This window comes from Pholcus phalangioides, unplaced genomic scaffold (assembly GCF_987345545.1).
Source record: "Pholcus phalangioides strain wild (caught in Gottingen) unplaced genomic scaffold, Ppha-v1.0 ptg000024l_1, whole genome shotgun sequence".
Lineage (NCBI taxonomy): Eukaryota > Metazoa > Arthropoda > Arachnida > Araneae > Pholcidae > Pholcus > Pholcus phalangioides.
This window is the reverse complement of record NW_028301616.1, coordinates 4038477-4055302: the sequence shown is the minus strand read 5'-3', so window position 1 is coordinate 4055302 and position 16826 is coordinate 4038477.

Below are 16826 nucleotides of genomic sequence, written 5' to 3'. Positions count from 1 at the left end.
AGCTTCCTTGGTTGGATTTTTTAAGTTTTATAAAAGGGATTTTATCTAACTTTTATAGTGTAATACCGGCCTTAGAAACAGTTCCAATTCAGATTTATATGCATTTCCGTTATAATTGTAAAAAAAAAAAAGTACCGAACTCTCGCGTCTTCTATGATTCCCTACCTAAGTAGGAATACTGACATCAATATACACAAGAAATAATACAGCTTGTTAAAATTTTGAAGCAAAGTTGCAAATTTAACTGATTTTATTGTTTAAAAATTGTGGTATTATCATATTACGTTGCTTTTTAATCGCAGATAAAATACTTCACTAATTCTATTTTGGAGAATCATTGACAGTTATGTTTTCCTTTGATAGATGGCAGAAGGAGTACCACTTCAATGATGTTTATCGATTCTGTTTATCAATTCTGTACTGTATTTGTTGTACTGTACAGTTGTTTTCTGAAAGACGTATTTTGTGGCTGATAGAAATTTTTACCCGTTTCTTGGTTATGGACAAAAGTAACTTAGAATGACATAATTTTTTCATGGTTAATAATTTTAAAAAATATGGACGTTTAGAGTCTGGGATTGACTATAAATGAAAATGTTTCCGTAAACATACGTAGAGATTTTTTGCTGCGCAGAAAGAAATTTCTCTCTATTGTATAAGGTAACATGTCGAAAGACTATGCGCATGGAAGCAGGTGAAATAAAAGACATTATGCCCCCATCAGGAAGAAAGCTAAATTAGGGGCCACATTTCATGTGGAAATAAAATTTTTCCTTTCCAAGCGAGCCTCTCCGTGCTCGCCTGAGTTTTTACAAGGTAGCTCTGATGATGGTTATAATAAAAGCTCTTTATTCGTGATCATGCCCCCAATAGGATAAGAGGCCTCCTCTTAGTCTCAATCACATAGCTGCCAAGTCTCCGGATTTTCTGGAAGCTTCAGAACTTCTACTCTATCTCCCGGATTCCCGAAAAATTCTTTTATCTCCCGAATTTCACCCGTCATTGTGAAAAATCCCTCATTTAGGGGAAAAAACGACTCCACAAGAATTTACCCGGAAAAATTTTAAATTTAAAATATAATTTCTTGTGAACAGCATTTTGGGTCCCCCTTTCCGGTGGACCCTGTGCGGGTGCACCTGTTGCATCTGCCTAGTTACAGCACTGAATTTACATATTGCGGCGATCCATGTTCTGGTTAGGAGGAGGAGGTAAATTTAAATAATTTATTGACGATTTATCACATTTACCAATACAAGCTGGAGATTGCAAACCACTGATAAATGTGAAAAACAAAATTTATCAAACTTACAAACATATAAGTCTGTAACTATGCATAATAACCAGGTTTATGAAATTTCCGAAACATGTATAGTGGTTCTATTTTAGTTGGGGAAATTATATGCAGTGCTTTCTTTGACTGACAGAAAAGTGACGCCATCTGTTGTGAAAATTGAGGAAAACGACGTCATCAAGGGTGCGCACACAGGTGTCGCCTTTCTCAGTTTTCGATCCTGGTAACCCCTTGATCGGACCCAGAAAGTAAGTCGTACTAAGCGGGGGAAACGCTCTACGTGGGAACGTTGTAAACGAGATTCACTGTATTAACATCGAATCAAAAATGAATAGCTTTCCTGTGGAATGGATGTTTGAGTTTCGCGCGTAAATGGACAACTCAAAACACAAAAGTACTGCTGCCATCTATCGATGAAAACAACAACTATGTACAATGATTGTAGTTGAGTTTCTTACGGCGGCAGTTTTTCGCCTATAATTCGGATAACAGCATCCTGAAAATTAAAAAAAACGAATTAATTTTTTTATTATCTGATGTAGAATATTTATAAGATTCCCTTTTTCCCCGGAAAAAAAATGATGATGATGATGATGAGTGGCCAACTTAGGCTTTCTTTTCAGTTTTTGATGCTCCTGTTGTCGGGGTGAGGGGGGGGGGAAGGGGTCTTGGTTAGTGTAAGTAAGATTGCACATATATATTTAGTCGCATATATTTGCTCACATTTAATGACATTTATATTATTTTCTCATATATTACATGTCCAGGACCAAGTTCATATCCATGGGCTCCGGTTGGGCCTGTGTATGATTAAGTTATTCCTAAAATGTTACCCCTTTCTGGGTGTTAGATGAATCTATGAATTCGCCCTCTTAAAATTAATACAAACAGTAATAGAGCAAAGCGCACTACTGTACGAATCGGCAGAGGAATGATGAAGGAGGTTTGATGGGTTAATGCTGCCCACTTCTGGAACTCCGGTATCATTAATTATGGTTTTCGGGTGGTCCTGTCGATAGACCTGGGTTGTCCTGTACTCAGGACTGCAATCAGATGCTTGGTCAGCCAGGGCAAGTAAGCATTTTGGTACCCATTTGTAATGTTGAAGGAGACTTAAAAAGTGCTTTTCAAAGTGTGCGTCGCGGTTCTTGGGTGGTTTCACCAACCGTTGTCAGGGGTGCCACGGCAGGCTGGAGATATGAATTTGTGTGCCCATTTATGCTTTAAAGTAGTTATTTTATATGACAAAATATGTATCAAACTATTCTTGAGAGCAGCCGGTGAACCATGAATTAGGCAAGGGAGCCGCGGGTGACAAAAGTTTGAGAACCATGCGTTAAAGGATGGGATTTGCGCTTCCTTTGGTCAGGTGTCCAGGGAACTAGACCCGTCAACTTTACCCTTGTTGCGGCCCTGCTTGTATTCACAAATACGCTCACATATCGTATTATCTAGTGTATAGATATTACTTATTTACAGTTACCAGATGTTATTTTTGAGCAATCAAGTCTAAAAGAAAAATATGTATCATTTGCCAATTTCAAGTGATTCTTTGAATGTATGAAAATTTGTACAAATTAGTATGTGTCTTAGAAGCTGGTAAAGGCTTGAAATAATGATATAAGAGAAGCCTCGTCAATATTCCCCACAACTCATCAACAACCAGGTTTTACACACGCTTCTTGGAAAAATGGCTTATTTCGTTTTATGGAGAAACGGAGGAGAACTACAGGGCGTATGCCATTTTATTGGCAAACCATTGGTGCTAGAGGCATACTTCCAAGTATAAAAGGTATCCAAATAACGTGAACTACTCAGATGTCATTCACATTGCAAGTTTTTTTGTATAGTTATTAAAATAAAGATGTTAATATTTTATACAGACACCCTGTGATCAAAAACTCAATGAGAAAGTTGTTGCCCTGTCCTTCCTGATGACAACTAAGAAATTTACACGCTTCTAAGTGCAATGAGTTATTCGAATTCAAAAAAATGAAAGTTGGGAAAAACAGCTTTAATTAATTTATTTTTTAATGTTTATTTTGCTTTTCCCATATTTTCATAAATTGAAAATTAATTTAATTAAATTCAAAAATATTTATACTTCAAACAATATTTGAATAACTATCTTCTAAGGGGAAAACAGAAAGGGTGGGGGGGCAGGAGTAAATTAATCATGGTCGCAAAGGGGGCACAGAAATCAGAAATCGTTGAAAGGGGGCTATGGGCAAAAAAGGTTGAGAAACACTGGTTTAGATATTTATTCGGCATCCATATTTTTCATGGGCACCTTTTATTCAGCCACCTCGTCGGACATTTCGTCTGTTGTGGCATTTGTATTTGTGTAAAAACCCTTTTCTCTAAGAGCTCTACCTAAAAATATATAATCGTCCGACTCTACGTGAATTATCTTAGTCAACACATTCCCGAGAATAATATAAATGCATTCTACCCTCTTAAAAACAGCCTTTATTATATATTATAGAAAAATTTCACTCGGTAAGACATTTACTCCCGTTCCAAACGGAAAAAAGGAACAATAAATACAATAGAAAGAAAAAATTATTCGTAACAGGTTTTTCCCAGGAAAAAAAAATATTTATCGGGGGGGGGGGGGAAACTAGAGTACAAAGAACAGGAAAAAAAAAAAATCCCTAATGTTCTCAGGAGTGTTTGGAGTAGATTAGGAACATAGTCACCATAGACTCTGCTTTAAAAGGAATCACTAAAGTCAATAGAAACCAAAGAAAAAACGTGCATCGGACGTGTAAAGTAAACTCTTTGGAGCGGGAAGAAAAAGTAACAAAAATTGGATTTCGTTCCACTGTTTGATCAAAGGTTTATATATAAAAAAAAAACTATAAGAGACTCTCTTTAAACCGAAACCACGATTTAAAGAGTAAAACACGCGAACCGTTAGATTAAAACAAATACATATCAGATTCTTTTTTTCCGTCAGTGCAAGGAAAAAGAGAGAAAGGAACGTTCCTAAATGCTTTTCCGATTTTTTCCGGGTACTCTTTTCCCTATTCCTGGACTAAGACCAATAATAAATGTCGTGGATATAAATTTGAATTTTATTTACATTTATATAAATGAAATTTTTCAATTTAGGATATGAATTTCTTATTTATACTTAAATGTTATCCGACTCTATCACAGAGGATCTTCAACGTATGGCCCGCGTGCTACATTTGACCCTCGGACTTAATTATTGTGACCCGCCGACCATTTTTAGGAAATGGTGGGAAAACATTGAAAGGCGATGAATTCCCCGCGGAACCCCCAACGAATCGGTACATGCGGGAATGTGCGTGTACGTGTAGTGAAACCTGACGTGAAGTTTTTTTGTTTCTCTGTAATGCTTGTTATGTGTAGTGCTGCCATCTGCCACCAGTTTTTCAAACTAAAAGTGAAGTGTCATGATTGAATGATTTATCGTTGTAGGACTGTTGCTCTTTGTGGCGAGACTTTTTAACGGGGAGATCGGCTCGCATTTGCGCCTTGAAGTTGGGAACCACAGAAAACCAACTTAGCCGACCACCACTGTGGGGTTCGAACCCGGATCCTCGCATCGCGAGTCCGTCACTATAACCACTCGACCATCACAGCGGCAAAAAAGTGTACCTATCTGGAGGGGGGTAGGTTTGAACCCATGTACCCTGAACTCTTCCCATCTCTATATCTTACCAACACACCACTACAACACATCAATAATTGATAGCCTTACTGATTCCCTTAGGGAATAGTGTTAATTAACCTTGCTTATAACGTCAATGAAATGCAACGACTCTTCGGTCATAACGATATATTTTTCGTCAATTTCTTTATGTTTTTGCGAGGGTTCCTCAAGAAATTTCTAGAACTAGAGCTGTCGTCACACTGAGGCCAAGTTTGTTTGTTGTTCTATTAATACGTAGTATTGAAAAAAAAAATTACATGTTTGGCGATTTGACATGCTTATTGATATGACCCGATATCCGTGACATTCCAGACCTAGAACGAGCTAAAACACCTCCGTGTCCGACCATTGGCTTGTTAGCATGTAACTATGGGGAATTCTAGAATCATAATAGACAATTTCTCTACGTTGTTTCCGAACATTGGCGGACTTGGACCAGGACTCCATGTGACGCAAACTGGACATAGATTTCTCGTTGTACGGCCTACACGACTACAAATTGTGACATCCAACGCACGTGGACGGACCGCCACCGACGGAACTTTGGTTATCGAGTACAGACGTGATGAGGACGCTACAATATCAATTTAGACTTCGATTCTTAGACCACGATTCATCATATTTCGTTGATTTATACGCTAGTAGTCGGACTTGTTATTCTTTTATACAAATTTATATAGATATACAGTATGTAATAATATAGGGAAATATATATATACCCCCTTTCCCCTTGTGTACTGTGTGGGCACACATGCACGCACGCTTCCTTTCTATTTTTCCCTCCCAAAAACCTATCTCTCCCTTCGTCCAATCAGGGACCAACAAAACTTGGCTGTTCCTGTCCCCCTACCCAAAGCTGCATTAAGACTTTTCAAGCGGCTTTTCCCAGCACCTCCTAGAGATAGAAGGCATTCGTACGCTGCTTGTGAGGTCAGTAAGTAGTCCATTTTCCCTCAGAATATTCAGGGAAAAAAATTCCCTGATGGTGCCAGTATCATCGTTGTTCGGAAAAGAAATGATCGGGCTCAGAATTGGTGATTTCTATGCCCCACATCCAATCACTGTGCGGTATTTGTGAGCCAATCAGGAAGATTCTACGCCAGAATAAGAAGAAACGAAATAGGATGCCGTGTTTCAAAATGTGGCAAACTTTCTAGGTGGTCCGAATGACATTTATGGCAACCCGTGCGGTGGCCTTCTATCTCTAGGAGGTGTTGCTTTGCCCTACCCCCCTATCACTTGTTTCCGCTCTACCAAGATACTTTTCGCCATGATGACGCTGTAGTAGGAAGCACACTTGTAAGACTAAAACTATTGATGGCTGGTAGAATCAAGGATTTATTTATTTAAGATTTGGTTAAGCTAAAATATATTGAGACACGTTATATATGAAGAAGCGCTCTTGCATGATTCCTACCACAGCGCATCATGACGAAAAGTGTCTTGGTAGAGCTGCTCCTGATTAGACGAAGGGAGAGATAGGTTTTTGGGACGAAAAAGAGAAAGGAAGCGTGTGAAGGGAAGAATGTGGAACACACCACACAAGGGGAAGAGGTATATTTCCGTATATAATTACACACATATATATATACAAGGTATTCTGTTAATGAACCGACAAACTCAGAGGGTTGTTAGCAGGCATCAAGAGGGACAAAAATTGCAATGGAACATGGTGTCGCATGCAACGTTGAGAGGGTGAAAATAGCGAAAAACGCATGCAGAGTCCAGAGGAGACGAAATGTGGATATCAGTTGATCATTGAATTCGTTCGTGGGTTCACTCACCATATCTGACGTAAGCAGCGTCGCGAAATGCATGCGCTTGTGTAGGATCACGCGCCGCGGACGGCGTAAATTAGCGCTGTTGCGGTGGTAAGCACGTGTAGCAGTTAGTTGTCTGTTTCAATGGGTATCGTGATGGCTGACTACACGAACGAGGAATACACTAATATGTATCTGATTTACGGTCGAGCAGATGGCAATGGGCGCTTAGCGCAGCGGATGTACCAACAGCGATTTCCGATGAGACGTTGTCCGCACCATACTACCTTCGCCTGGTATCTTCGAACGCGTCCGGGAATCGTTTTTAGGTCGTTGTAGACTGTGCAAGGACATCAGCGGCCGCCACTTCCAACACAACTCTTGAAATAATTAATCAAATAAATCTTTTTGTAATTATTATTGTACTTTCTGTCGTTCCAGCGTGACGTCGAATCCTTCATGCGTTTTTCGCAACCCTCTCAACGTGGTTTGCGACACCATGTTCCAATGCAATTTTTGTTCCTTTCGATGTCTACAACCCCCTGAGTTTATCGGTCCATCGAACAGAACGGGCAGTATACATACACTCATTCAATATAATTCCGGATGCACCCATCTTTCGGGAACGCTTCGATATCTCCTTGAGATGGGAAGCGGGGTGTGTGTCCGGTCCTTCAATGTTCAATGGCACATGTGGCAGCCGCAATTGATACTAGAGGTGGCTTTTCTCGTCGCTAGTTGGGTAGTCATGTGATTTTGTGTAATAAAAGCTTTTGAAGTGATCCATTCTGATTTATTTCCTTACATACAATTTTCTTGCTATTGTTTGAAACAAGATCCTTTAAATTCAAAATTTTGTTGAAGTTGAGTTTATAACAACGTTTTCTCAAAAAATAATGAGCGTCTCAAAATTATGAACAAAAGATTTTAACTCTATTGTGATTTTTCAAACATTATGGACGTTTAAGTGTAGTGTGTATTATAGTATAATTATTACTGTCTCTGATTTTTACAAGTGCAGTCTTTCGAAAACGGTCTCAAAACTCGTAAAAGGCTCGGATAAACTCATTAAAATCTATAATACGAGACTCGGTTTCGTGCCAAGAGCTCATTATGTCTTCTTGGGGTGTTCGTTTCAAGCTGCACCAAAATGCAATGACGAAAATGTTCTTTTGAACTGCACATGAACGGAGATACTGTATGTGACTAACAATCAAGCGTTTGTTTATTCGACCGAATAATCTTTGGAGGAATATTTGAAGATATAAACATTAACCCCATTGTTTTTATTATGTGGAGTGAAATATCACGTAATTTCTATTCTAAGTAGCTAGCCCAACGTTCTGAGATCCTTGCTAGATCTCTACAATGACAATACAGTAGACTCTCGCTATCCGGAACATATCAGACTAGGGTGTGCCGGAATACTGGAAGTTGGTTGAGAAAGTCCATATAAATACAGCAGACGCTAGAATCATGAATAATATTGTCATTAGAGTATCGTTACCACTTTTGCTAAATATGGAACGACCAATATCATAACATGGGGGAAAAATTAGTTAATAGTTATCAGTATTTCGGGTTGTGTTATCGAATTTTTTTTGTTGAAAGTTTTCTTTTTTTCACGTATTTTGAGGCTGAGGTTGAATCGGACTCATTTTCTGTCCTTATAAGTTATTGTTATCAATCTTCAAGACTATGTCGGGGGGTAAGAAGACTCCTTTATTGACAAAAAAATATCCGTATTCAGGCTAAGGGTCGTATTAACCAAGGGCGTAGCGGGGGAGGGGGGGGAGAATGTGAGAAAATGACCGAAAAAAGGGAAAACGATGGCCAAATCTATTGTTCTATCTCTTTGGGTCCCCCCCCCCCCGAACGAAATTTCTGGCTACGCCCCTGGTGTTATGCGTGGTGGCAGGGCCGGAACCGGAGGGGATTGGGGCAACTGCCCAGGGTGGAAATTTTAGGTGGCAAAAAAAATCATCGTTATAAAATTATTGAATTTTAAAGCTGTGGGGCCGGTAGAAATCCTAGTTACGGCCCTGCGTGGCGGTACTTTCGTGATATCTTTGTTCTAAAGAAAGCATGTGTGTAAGGTAAGAGAAAAGGCCCCTTCCTTCATTTCTAAAAGTTCCGCTGCCGGAAGACTTTAAACAAGAGATCGATATAATATTATCTTATATCCTACCGTACTTTATAAAAAGTATCGTAATTCGCAATACTTATTACACAATTTCATTTTAACTCCTCACAATTTCTGTATAGAGAAATATGTTTTTATAGCTCTCTTAAAGGGGAAAAAAATCAATCGTGTTGCTCAGAACAATTGATAGAAAAGCATGGTTTTTAACATTCTGAAATCTGTTATGTTGTAACAAAAACAAACTTGAACAGTTTTCATAAGTCCTGTTGAGGCAAAAAGGATGTTGTGGTCACCGTACTTACTACCGGAACTTTTTTTCGGTTATTTTTATCTGAAACCTTGCGTCCTAATGTGATCGCATCAAGTGGCGTGCACTGTGATATAAACTTCTGTGTATACAGAGTGTTCTGTAAATACTAATGCGGCCTGTATCTTATCAACCGTCCATCGTAGTGACATGATTCCAATTTAAAAGATCCTCAAAAGGCGTTCAAAAATTACGCGGGCCAGTTTTTAGAGTGAGAATACAGTGTGTCTCAATATTAAAAAATCAAAATTTTTATACGGTTCCTTCTGTGCTGTAACTACCAATTAGAATGTTGCTGCCCTGTATCTCCTGAGGCCAACAGAAAAGGAATCCATGTTTCTAAAAGCAATATTGAGCAATTCGTTAAGGTATTTTAATTTAAAAATCGCGGAGGAAGTCGTGAAAGAACAGCAAAAACTAGCGGATAATGTTCCTTTCTTTCATTTGCGTTGTCTTTTTCCAACTTTTCTCCGATTTTTGAATTCGAATACCTCAGAAAGCTTGTACGCGAAGTGGTTAGGAACTCTTCCATCACTCTCTGATGCACAGCGATTGTCTATCACTGTAAATCCCGCACTTTTGCAATAATCTCAGGTGTCCTAGATGAACTTGGTCTTCCGGTATGCTCATCATCTTCTAGTGCAGTGGTTCTCAACCGGGGGCCATATGATCTCAGGGGGCCTTAGGATACTCCACGGGGGCCACGGATGAAAATCTGGCAAAAGGGGAGCCACGGCTACTGATACGGGGGCCACGAAGAAGTTTGTGGAATTAAATTTTTTTAGTCACTCTGACTAAAAAAGTTAATTTCAAACAAAAAATGCATAGAATATATTTTTCGCCATTTTTCCGCTATTCAAGTAACATTAACATGATTAAGGAAATAAAAAAAGCGTTGCATGTAATCTCGGTGGGTTTACGACTTGGGGGTGATAGTACGCTCTGACACAAACTATAGAAGAGGTTTAGAGCAAAATGGAGTAACTGTAAAGACAAAGTTGTGTGTGTTCGAAGACTTTTCATTCAAAGAGGGCTGCCATAAAGAAAGCAGACAAAGATTTGTTGACCATTCATTGACATTTTTTTGAGTGCTGGTAGTAAATGCAATCAAAGAAGTAGATGGGTGAGAAATGAAAGCTTGTGTGTAAAAAAAAAACCCATCGTTTTCATGCAATTACAGACGGATAGCCATCTAGTTTAGCTCAAAGCTATCTTCAACCGGCACTGAGTGGTCTGATCATTGATCATTTTTGTCGCAACACGGTCATTTTCTGCACGCGAGGGCTAATTAGACCCCGGGACCTACAATTTATTGCCGATTCCGAAAGGCAGGCTTGTTTCTTATACTCACCGAGAGGTTGGTGCGCTAACCCCTCGATGGGGGACTCCCAGCGGTAGCAATTTTTTGCTGCGGTCAAGTCGACATTTTTTGTTGTACCCCTGTGTCAGGAAAGTTTTCTGACAAGGACGAACCGGGTAACGAACTCGCGACACCTCTAAACCTGAGTGGTCCGATAGGGAATATATTTATAAAAATCGAATAAAGAACGATTGCTCTGGGGTATTTTTCCAATGAATTTTTGGGGAGGGGGTGTGCCAACACCCATTGCCTCCACCGAAAAGAAATAAAGTCGAATTCAGTTATAACGAACTCCAAGAGACCAAATCATACACGAGAAAAAATACCCGCGAAATTAAATTTTTTAAAACTACATTGCTGTATAACTTAAGAAACAGTAATTGCATAAATTTGCTGTTGCTTCAAAATCGCAAGTGTTCATATGCCATTCATTTCAATTTAACAGGAAAAACGTGATTTTAAACATATTTACGACGATCTTAACGTCATTTGGTTTGCGCTGATTGGTTTCTATATGCAATCCAAGCAGATAATGTATTGGTCTGTATCTGTCAAACTAAAATTTGTGGTTTTTAGTGTTGATAATACGCATGCAAAACCAATTCAGCGACGCATTTTTCACAATCTTCAAAAACCTCGTTTTATTTGATAGTTGGAAATGATGTCTGAATGCCAAAGATTTGGAGTTCGAGTCAAAATGAAAATGCCAAATAATTGAAATTGTGCTTCGTATAAATGAAATATTTTAATATTGAAAGCTATATATATATATATATAGAGGTTAATCGTAACCGTAGTCAAACGTCTCATAAATGTGAAATTTTGTCATAAAACTGAGTGTAAGGCCCGAATCCCCTTGCACACAAGTGGAATTTCGAGGCATTTACGCACAACCGAGCCCCTCTTGTCCATTTTTCTTTTTTTTCCCCCCCACCCTTTCTTCCTTTTGTTTCCTTCCTAAATTTATAAAAGTAAAAAGGACATAATCATTATAAAAAGGACTGTTTTCACATCAAATTGCAGATTTTTTTGGTGGGGATATAGTCAACCCCATTATAATGAACTCCAAGAGACCGGAGTAATAAAGAAATTTCGTTAAATTTCAGATTTTTATATTGTTCCTATGTAAACTTATCCGGGGGGATTAGAAAAGTTTTCTTTAAAACGATATTTTTTCCGTTATAACGGTATTCGTTGAAACGAGAGTCGACTGTATTTCGTCTCGAAGTATTTTTTTACGTGTATATGCAGACTGCATGGGTAACAGGGCGTATGGCACTAGTTGCGAGCAGTTAGTCTTAAAGACATACCCAGCTGGAAAAAGTATCCAAATCACGTGTCCAACTCAGATATGCCATTCATGTTGTGAGGGGTTGTATAGTTATAAAATAAAAAAAAATAACAACTTTTTACACCATCCCCGTGTGCCAAAGAACCCAATTAAGAAGTTATTGCTGTCTTTTCCGATGACAACTAAAATAATTTCACGTTTCTAAGAGCAATATTCACCGAGATATGCGAATTCGAAAAATTGAAGAAATTTGGGAAAAAAAACTGCATTAAATGCTGGTAAAATGGTTTCCTCGCATCTAATGCTGTTTTTTTTTTCCAACCTTCTTCGAATATCTCAGTGAATATTGCACTTAGAAACGATGAATGTTTTTGTTGGAGACCGAGAAACAACTTTCCGATTGGGTTTTTGGGCACAGGGTGTCCGTATAAAAAGTTAACATTTTTATTTTAATAACTATGTAACCCCTATCAACATGAATCAAATATCTGAGTACAACGCATTATTCGGGTAATTTTTCCTACTGGAAGTATGGCTCTAGGACCAATGGTTCGCCAGTAAAATGCCATATGCCCCGTTACCTAAGCGTCCTGTATATTAAACATAGTACGGACTGTTATGTGAAATATTGTGTTGTGTTTAAGCCAACTCGCACGTTGCTTCGTTCGCCTGCGAGAGAGTGGTCACATTATGAACCAAAAATCCACTTGAAGGTAGCTTGTCACACATCCAGTGAAATATCAGATTTTCACAGTATCGAAATTCAAGTCAAAAAATTGATAATTTTCTTATTTGAAAATGTGATTAGGGGTCACTCAAGTATTACGTCAGCATCGAAGGGAGGGAGGGGGTTTCGGATTTGCTGACTTTTTATGATAAGGGGGGGGGGTTTGAAGGTTGCTTACGTCATCAACCACCCCTTTTTGAAGATATAAAATATTCTAAGCTGCTGACGAAATCTTGCTGACGAGGGAAGGGGGTTGGGCGGGTCAGTGTTTTGCTGACTTTTGCTGACAAGGGGGGGGGGGGTCAAAAATGACTGAAAATCTGCTTATGTAATACTTGAATAGCCCCTTTTTTATATTTTCCGATGGGCTTGAAATCCTGATAATGAATCATTATTATGTTCATATGAACAGTTTTGTCACTGCGTTACACAATGACAAAATCCGTATATACCGGGTGACTTGAAATGTTACGCCGTCCGCCAAAGCAGTTTTTTTTTTGCCTTGTAGCATTTGCAGCGAATTCACAATGGCACTAACAATTTTAAGGGAATTAAAATTAATTTAATACTCTAGAATACACTTTAAGACATTCATTTTTGAAAATATTGTTGGTACTGCTACCTATTTCAAAATCAGAAGTGCCTTATGTGGTGATGACGAAGCTCAGGTATAGAAAACTAAAGTCTTCATTCAACTTTGCTCCTTATAAAGAAAGCTTATAAACTGACCTGAAAGATCAAACTTCCTGTTCAGTAACTTTTCAAGACCCAAAGAGAAATTCAAAACAAAAGACGTCGACACAAACAGAAGACAGGTAAGATCGTAAAAAGTGAATTTTCCCACACTCCACTTTATAGTAATGTGCTGCCATCTAATGTCAAATTTAAAAGTGACCCATGTGGTGATGATGAAGTTTAAAGTAAAAAAACTATATTCTTTATTCCGCCCAGTTCCTTATAAACAAAGCTCGTGAACTGAACTGGAAATTGAAACTAAAAGTTCGGTTATTTTATTTGAGCATAAGGAGGCGTCCAAAACAAAGAACCTCTGAATGAGCAGACGACAGACAACAAGTCGGTTTGTTCGGTTCCGTACAAGCTTAGCTCACAAACAGAATTGGAAGTTTGTACTGCCAGTTCGGTTATTTTTTCAGGACACAAGGAGACGCCCGAAACAAGTAACCTGGAGAGAAGCAGACGACATTACTGGTGGGACTTATTACTGGAGGGAGAATCCAGCCACCGCGACTGCAGCGACATCAAATGCAAGGAAATCGCGTGACTCGGTCAAAACAAACTTCTCGCCTGGCAATTTTTCCAAAGAAATGTACAGTTCGGTCTCTAAATATTGGGTTTTAAAGATTTAAAAGAAGGATAGAGAGAAGAACTCATCTAAAAAGAGATGAAAAAGGATTAAGTTATTTATTTCATTAATACCGGAATCTTTTCTTTCATAATTTCTTGGATTTTCCTTCATTATTTTTTGAATATTCTTTCATTAATTCTAGAATTTTATTTCCTTCATTAATTATTATTTCTTTCATTACTTCTGAAATAATTGCTTTCATCAATTCTGGATTTGTTTCTTTAATTAATGCTGGAATTATTTCTTTTATTAATGCTGAAATTATTTCTTTTATTGATTTTCTGATTCTGATATCTCATGAATTCTGGAATTGTCTCCTTCATTAATTTTGGAATTATCTCTTTTTCATTAATTTTGGAATTATCTCTTTCATTAATTTTGGAATTATCTCTTTCATTAATTTTATTATTATCTTTCATTAATTTTATTATTATCTTTCATTAATTTTATTGTTATCTCTTTCATTAATTTTATTGTTATCTCTTTCATTAATTTTATTGTTATCTCTTTCATTAATTTTATTATCATCTCTTTCATTAATTCTTTCACTAATTTTCGAATTATCGCTTTTATCAATGCTGTGATTCTCTCTTACATTAATTCTACAATATTTTCTTCCATTAATGATTATAACTTTCATTAATTTTGAAACTATAACTTGAAATTATAACTTTCATTAATTTTGGAATCATCTCGTCCATGCTGTGAAATTATTTTTTCATTTATTGTTTGTTTTAAACTCCTATTTATGCCATAAGAAAATAACGGGGGGGGGGGGTCGTGTTTGTTTTCACCGAGTCACGTGATGTTCCGGCGGAAGATATTTTTTTTTTTATTTTTTATTTTTTTTTTATTTGGGTCCTTCAGAAACAACTCCCCGTGTTCCACAGAGTATGCCACGAGGCTTACAAACGTAAGTAACAACAACAAACATATACGGTTCAAGAAACTCAAAATTTGCAATACAGCGTAATACAAAAGAAAGGAAAAATCAGATCAGTATGTACAATAACAATATACGAATGCACTTCAAAGCGCAATATTGCACCAGTGAATGCCATATGGTATCAATGCAATGAAAAAAAAAAAAAAAAAAAAAAAAAAAAAAAAAAAAAAAAATTCAATACACGCACATGAATAGAAAAATATACGACCACACATAAGTATATATATATATCCACACATACACATATATATACACACACCAATACATACTTACAAAGATAGTGAGAAAAAAAAATAAAATAAATAATAATAATAATAATAATAATAACAATAATAATAATAATAACAATAATAATAATAATAATTAGTACTTAAATGGAAATTTTGATTAATTATTCAAGAATCGAAAACAGCACTTGCAAGGAAAATGAGAATGTACACATTGTATATACAAAAAATAAAATAGAAACCAATTATTTTTTCGCAAAGATATTTTGTACATATATTTTTAGAATGCGTAGGACTTCCTTTGATTTGACCAAATCGGACAATGCAGGCGGCCAAGAAATAGACAGTTTCTTAAGTTCTTTTCTGAAATGAACCCTCTCCTTCGTTAGATTTTTGCACGACAGAAGAAGATGCATAGGATCTTCTTCATTGGTTCCGGAAGATATTGGGGGACACAGTTCTCAGCACTGCCAAGGCGGAGACCACCTACTCTCTCCAAAGGCTTGATTTATATACTGTTGGTGCTGCCATTTAATCTCGATATTTCAGGCAACTCATGAGATGATGAAAGAGGGATAAGAGAGTTCTTTGTCATTTTTTGGCATGAAATTTTTTTATGACACGAAAATTTCGGTAACAAAATTCGCACATTTGCAAGAATCGATTTTATGTAGAAAAAATTATTATTTCTTTGTACAAAATCATTCGGAAAATATGGGTGATCGAACAAATAAGTGAAAACACGGATTATGTGGTCTTCGGATAGGGTTACCAGATTCAAAACTGAAAAAGGGGAACGCCTGGTGCGAACCTTAGGCAGTGCCGTCTTAACGCATGCTCCCCCCCCCCCGGGCCGTGCCCGAAGTGCCTCAAGAGAAGAGGTGCCTCAGAAAAACGAGACGTAGTTGAATTTTTCGAGAATTTTCCAGGTAGGGCCTCAAAAAAATCCCTTGGCTCGGGGGGGGCTATGATGCTATTACGACGATCCTGCCCGTCAGTCCTACTCTTGTGGAAGTCATGGAATTCCAGTAATTGATTCCTTTACTTCTATTAATTTACATTAATTACTCAAAAATAGCAATAAAAAATTCGAAAAATGATCGAAGTTATCGAATTGCAACGTATATTTGATAAAGAGATGATGAAGCGCTTTAAAAGTACGGCAAAATGTTATGACTGTTCAATATGATTCGAGCCACGATGTCAACAGCTGGACCACGCGCTAATTATTATTAATGATCTACGAATTTTGTAAAACTAATTGAAATGTGTCATTCTCTCTCAATGGGTCGTGTTTGATTACGATACAGACTATCACCGCGTCCATGAAATAATGAAAAAAATTAGAGTAATAAAATGCGTTCTTTCTGGAAAAAAATTTCCCTCCAAGATTTATGTTCTCAACTCGAAAAGTTTGTAAGTCGGGAACAACTACATAAATTTGTTTTAGAGGGAGCCGCAAAAATTTTTTTTTGCATTGGGCCGCGAAATTCTTCCGAGTCCGGACCTGTGTCCGATTTTGAATTTAAATATCTCAGGGAATAATGCAGTCAAAAACATGTGATTTTTTTGTTGGACTCGGAAGAGAAAGAGCAACAACTGTCTCATTGGAAATTAGAGGGGGGGGGATCGTACAAAAATTTACATTTTTTATTTCGTGTACACTGTATTTTAATCCTCAAAACTCGTGCAGGGTGATTTTTGGTCATATTTTGAGAATTTTTTA